Source organism: Zalophus californianus, chromosome 11 (assembly GCF_009762305.2).
Source record: "Zalophus californianus isolate mZalCal1 chromosome 11, mZalCal1.pri.v2, whole genome shotgun sequence".
NCBI lineage: Eukaryota > Metazoa > Chordata > Mammalia > Carnivora > Otariidae > Zalophus > Zalophus californianus.
The window spans coordinates 79,222,549-79,229,189 of NC_045605.1; the positions used below are offsets into that span (position 1 = coordinate 79,222,549).

General features: G+C 34.4%; 1 non-coding gene across 1 annotated transcript; it reads right to left on the minus strand.

Moving 5' to 3' along the window:
* Nucleotides 1-550: 550 nt before the first annotated feature.
* LOC113915662 lies at nt 551-690 on the minus strand. The gene has a single exon (XR_003517787.1). It is a non-coding gene; the product is annotated as a U4 spliceosomal RNA (small nuclear RNA).
* Between the last annotated feature and the right edge of the window lie 5,951 nt (nt 691-6,641).

Consider the following 6,641-nt stretch of genomic DNA (forward strand, 5'->3'; position numbering starts at 1 on the left):
ATGGGTAATTTGCAATCATCCTGACTGACTGTTTACTTCTCAGTCACCATAGAATAGGATGTCATGGCATTGAATGTCATGTCAGGAGTAAAATCAGCCAGCTGGCATTAGAAAATGTAAGCATGATCCTTCTTTTGCATATTACAGTGTGGCAATGGGAAGAGATTGAATGTTACAGGGTTTAGAGTGTGTTGGCCTGGACCCAAAGCCTGTCTGGCTTTGTAAAAGAGACTTGAAATGCTCATATTGGGCAGGAAGTATTGATGGTTATTATCTCTTAGGCCAAGAACAATATTTTCTCTATATTTATACGCTGGCTTCTCTTACTATAATACATACCAAAACATTATGTCTGTGTGAATTAAAGATACATGCTGACTTAACTGCCTTATCATGATAAAGCACGTTTCTAATAAATAGAACTTAGGTGCTAAAAAAAATGGATCACTATATTTATATTAATGGTTTTAAGCTATTCTTTAGTAGATATTACACAGACAAGGCAAATTTTTCAGTTTTTAATGGTCTGAACATTGATGTAACTGTCTGAACCCACAGGGTTGGTGATATTGCCAAGATCACCTCAAGACCAAGGAATCAGCAAGACAAAGCATCCTCTCACCTTTCAATTAGCAATAATCGTGCCTCGGATAAACCTCATTGCCTACGATACTGCCACTGCACAAAGCTTCACCTTTCATGGCTACAGTTGAGCTACTTTCATTCTTTACTATAGCAACAATAAAAACTACTTTATACCACAGAGACTTAGATTAACTCAGAAGTCATTCCTCGGTTTCAACCTGTTCTTAAGCTTTTGGCTCTGATTTAATTGGCCGTTTGACTACAGACTTGAGCATTAGCACCTCTGTATTTGACTTTAGCTCTACTTTTGGACTATGCTGTACATCTCCAAGTTCTTCATTCCCACAAACTCACTACCAAGCCTCTACTCTTACCTCCCACCCTCTACCTCAAGCAGGCAGACTCAGGTTATCTTTATTATACCCTATCATGGCCCAGCCAGCTTTCCTCCCAACCCAGCACATACCATGTTCCTGTAATATAATGGCGATAGTTATGGACACTCTTCAGGTTCAGTTTTGACTCAGTCCTATGAGCAGGCCCTGGCTCATCTTTATATAACACAACATAATTGCATTTCCATTTTTAAAGCTTGATCCATTCTGTTGTGAACCAACTAACCATTATTCAGCCTCAAGTTCACTAGACCAGATTTCAGCTAAATTTTTATGCAAATCCTATAAACCTTAACTTTCCCTGGATCTTACAAAAAATAAAATTCACTCATTCATTAGCATGTTCATTAACTATCTATTCAATAAATACTTATTATGTTCCTACTATGTATTAGTCATAGGCCTAAATACTTCACTGTGTCATAAATGGATCTGATTATTTAATTTACACCCCTTTAAGTCCATGTGTATCACCTCACTTCTTTATGTCTTTGACTCATTTTTTAAATGGATGTAATAATGCATACCTTTTCTAATGAGTGGTAAGCTTGAGCTATGATACAATTTTTTTTTAAGTAAAGAGTTCCAGACAAATGTATGGATAATTATTCCTTCAGTGACTTCTGGGTTAATCTAAGTTTCTATGGCATAAAGTAGTTATTATTATTGTTGTAGTAAAGATTAACTATAGTTTATATGATGTTCCCTACTTAATAATTTATAGCACTCTAAACTAAAGGTTAATTCTTAGATCTTGAGATTATTGTTTTTATTAGAACTATTAACTGAAATTTCCTACATTATATATATTTCAAGAAAAAAGCTGGTAAATGATGTGACTTTTGTATTATTTCTGAGGTATTTAAGAATTTTGAGCCAAATACAACTTCTTTAGGCGACAAATAACTGAAGAGAGTAAAAACTCGTTATAAGAATGATGGAGAAAGGTAAGTAGTTATTGTATTAAACTATAGTTTCCATCCATTTGGAAGCAAGCATAGCATTCTATCCTGAATTTAAGGCTGAGGTTACAGACATCCTATTTATTATGCTGAGCTTTGTTGCAATTAGCCAGCAGTTAAGTGAAATGCTTTACATTTCACTGTACCAAACTGAGTGACAAGCTCTGGATGTAAATGAGGAATTCACTATCACAGAAAGGCAGTCTTTGATATTGTTCATTAATAATAACTATTAAATATGCTGAGTACTTTCCATATGTCAGGCATTGTTCTAAGTGCTTTTCATTTATTAATTTGTCTTATTCTTCAATGAAATCTATGAAGTACGTCCCATTATTATCTCATTACAGGTGACTCATAAAGAGGTTGTGGAATTTGCATAATAGCATTCATGACAAAGACAGTCATTTTATTTATTTTTTTTTCCATTCATTGTCTCTATTTTTCATTTGTTTTCTTGTTCTTTACTTCTTGGTTAAACTTTTTTTTTTTTCAGAATTCAATTTTGATTTACCAACAGTGCTATTGGGTGTAGGTCTTTCTATTGTTATCTTAGTGGTTGTTCTAGGTATGTTATATATATTTTTAAATTTTAGGTATTTTATAGTATTTATAAAATATTTATATTTTCTATAAAATATATAGAATACATATGGTGGGTTTGGGTCCACAATTTTTTCTTTAATATTTATTGACAGAGTATTAGTTGTGCTCTATCCCAGGATCCTGAAATCATGACCTGAGCTGAAATCAAGAGTTGGATGTTCAACCAACTGAGCTGCCCAGGTGACCCAAAATGTTCTTTTTCTGATTATTAATTTACATACTGGGAAAAACAGTAAAGACTCCATTCTATAATTTATTCTCTTTGACTTAATTGGAATGCTTCCTAACTCTTCAAAATACTTTTTGAAGCCAAATATGTTTGCTCAGCTTTCTGGGAAAAGCATATTCTGGGAAATATGCTTTAAGACCTGAATTGATATCTGTCATAGCACCTATATACCTATATACCACAGCATTATCTTCATGTGCCTAGGCTGGCTTTGATCTCTCTACAGACTCATTTCTCACCAAACTAAAATCACAGTGACATTTTCTAATTAGTTAGAGCATGTCTCAAGCCTTGTGATCAAACTGATACTATTTGCTTATATCCTATACTCCTTCACTGATTGAAATCTTACTAAGTCACCCGAACTTAGCTAAATGCCAACACCCTCATGAGGTCTTCCTGTATTTTGAAGACATATTAAGTGGTTTTTTCTTTCAAAACTGTAAACATCTTTGTCAGTTTTATCATGACAACTATTATGCCTATAGACACATCTACCTTCTTCAATGCACTGCTACATATTTTTAGATAGAATAATATCTTCCTTTTTACTCTATTACTCCTAGTAACTAGCACAGTTCTTCACATACTATTGTACTCAGTAAACATTTTCTAACAGGATAAAGTGGTTTTATTTTACTAACTGCATCATTCAATTTTGTAGGCATACTTTGCTTCTGAAAGAAGCTCCTGGACAGTTTCTGCCTAAGGAATTGTATTCTAGTCTGATTTTTAATGTGCCATCCAAGGTAACATGACAATAGTTACTTTGGGCTACCAGAGGAAATATATTTAATTTTGTTCCCTGATAGTCTGGTAAGATAATTAGCCCCACAATATTATTTGGTTCTGCTTGCAAGTCAGGAACTCTACTGAGCTCTTTACAGTCTTATGATGACAGATGGTGAGGGAAGAAGATGAAAGAATGTTCATGATAATTTGTGAAAAAGAGTTTAAGGAACAAATAAAAAAGGAGCTTTGGTCCTTCCATGGAGCCAAGAGGATAATAAGAAAAAAGAATATAAAAATAATTGAGGGTAAGATATGGAAGACATATCATAGAGCCAACTAAGTATGAAACAAGGTGCCAAGAGAACATGACTTTGGGTAATTCTTGAAAAGAGTATTAAAGCTAATATCATGCTATGCCTATATCACCTGTTTTTATAGATAAGTCAGTTATATTTAAAATAACTAGGACCAGAAAAGAAAAAACAAACAAAAAACCACACAAACAAAAAAACACCAAAAAAAACAAACTTGAAATAACCTAAACTTTAACATAAAAAAACACTATTTATTAAATATTTACCATGTCCCCACATCATATACAATCATATTTAAAAACCATTACAAATATCTGAGGAGATAAAATTATCCTTATTTTAGAGATAAGGAAACTGAAGCAATAATAAAAGCAGCAAAAGTGCTAGTAAATATTTGTAAACACAAAGTACTTAACTTCATCTGTGAGGTTTTCTTGGAGAGGTTAAACCACAATTTTTAAGGTCATAGAATTATTATGTGGCAGAGTAGCATTCAAACACCAAATGATCCAACTCAAAAACCATTGCTTTTACCACTGTATTATAATGTAAATATAATCTGAAGTTTTCTATGTATTCTCCAATATAATATTCACAGATTGAAAAGAGCATGTCCTTTTAAATGTTAGAGAACAAGTTTAGGGGCAAATACATGGAAACTGTCAAGGAATCAACCATGTCATCAGTTTTCCAGTATTATGAACAATCCATTGCTCTAGGCTAGAGACTCAATTTCTATTAGGGAATCTTAAGTACTACTATACAACATTCTTTTGCAATGGAGATCCTGGTCAGCAAGGTGTGGTGCAAATGACCTGGAAGGAGTGGAGTCTGCTACTCAAGGGTTTTTAAGGAAAGAAATTACAGTTATTAAATTACTGTTTCTAATGAGTACCTCTACTAGAGGAATAACAGAAGACAACTCAGTTAACTGTGTAGCCAAGAGAAATTAGGTAGTACACTTCAGCATAAGCTAAATTCCAAGCTTAATGAATAATGATGAGGTATTAGAAGTGAAAGGGAAAACTTCCCATGGGCGTCCTCTGGGGAAGCCTCTAAGTAACATGCCTAATTGTCAGTAGAAGAAACTAAGGATGTGGGGATTTCTTTCTCCTGTTTTTGCCCAAATTGTACACAATCTTAATTAAAAAACCAAAACCAACCAACAAACAAACATGTTTTGAGCACCAACTCTGTTCCAAGCACTATGACAGATGAAGAGAAATACAGAAACAAAAAGAAACAGAACTTTACCTTCCCAAACTATTCATCTCTAATCTAGGCATCTGGACAGCAGAGAAGAAGATATAAGAAATGCAGAAAAAGTAACATATGTAGTGAAATATGTAAATTCTGTAATGAAGGTATATATAAATCAGGTGTATCTAACACAAAGTCCTCCCTCCTCCATAAACATTTCTAATATTTACCTAGACCTTAGTAAACTTGTTTTTCTTTGAATTCATATTTTACTACTGCTGGATAAACATAAAGTATTAGATGGTCAACCCTTTCATTTGTACGTATGCTCTTCACATGAAGATCATAGCTGGAAAGGATATATTTTGACTTCATATTTTACTATTGCTAGAAAAACATAAAATATTAAGTGGTCAACCCTTTCATTTGTGTACATATGATATGAAGATCATAAGCTGAAAAGAAGATGGGGGGCTCAAGAGTGGGAACACAGTGAATTGAGGGGGGTTGAATAGGATGATGGGGATCCGTAATTAGTGACTGCTTAGAACAGGACTAGAATGCCTTGGGTCCATTGGATTGACTGCATTCCTGCAGCTGGATGAGCAGAGGGGAGTCAGTCAGCTTCATTTTTAATGAAGGCTGAGATAGAGTTAGATACTGAATATCAAAGGGTTCAGAAGTCCATAACAAGCTAAATAAAAGTGACTGAGTTTTGCAATTATGATTAATACCTGTTAAATTTGTCATATCTCTTAATAACATCTGCACTTCAAAATTGGAGAAGGACAAATCAGGAAGAAAGCCCAAAGGTGGAACTACAGACATGGGTCTGGGCTATGCTGGAAGGTTTTTGTTTTTTAATTCCTTGTTTGTTTGTCTCTTACCTCTGCCCTTTCCATCAAATAGTGTCAGTTCCTCTCCATTCAAACTGTTCAAACACTTTATCCTGTTTTGCATGGATCCATCCTTTTATGTGAATACTACACAGTTCCCATACTTACTGTAATTCAGAAGGCTAGGATATAGCAATCGTTTCTAATTCAATGCGGATCCTGAAAGCACCTTTCATTTGGCAACAGCCATTTTTATTTCTCAAACTGTTCTTGTTGAGAGAGTCAACAGAGGAAGCTCTACGCAGAAATGTGACATGATTTTACATTCTATTTCCCCTAGGTAGGATGATAGAACCTACTGGAAACTTTCTCCCCCAGTGAGAGAGAAGAAAAGAAAGCAACTTTTGTCCCTCTAAGTCACTTGAGTTGCCTTGGAAACAATTCTGATGCCTGACAGGAAGAGTTTTATCCTTAAAGAGTGATAGTATCTCTCAATATGGTGGTTATAATTTATCAAGAGGAAGAAAGAAGGCAGAAAAATGAATTCTGTTTTACATTCAGGGAAAGGAACAAGGCTTGGATGGTAAATTTCAGTTTTCAAAGACAGTAAGAGGATGATTCTCTAAGGATGGGCTTGTGAAAATGTGCTCAGTGATATCCCAGGAGAAGGGGCCCTTGGAGTATTTACTGAAGCCAAACTGAACTCTCCACTGGGTACAAAATATATGGAAATTTTTACTCCATCACTGGTACCATATTAATATTGGCAACAATTCTAGTTT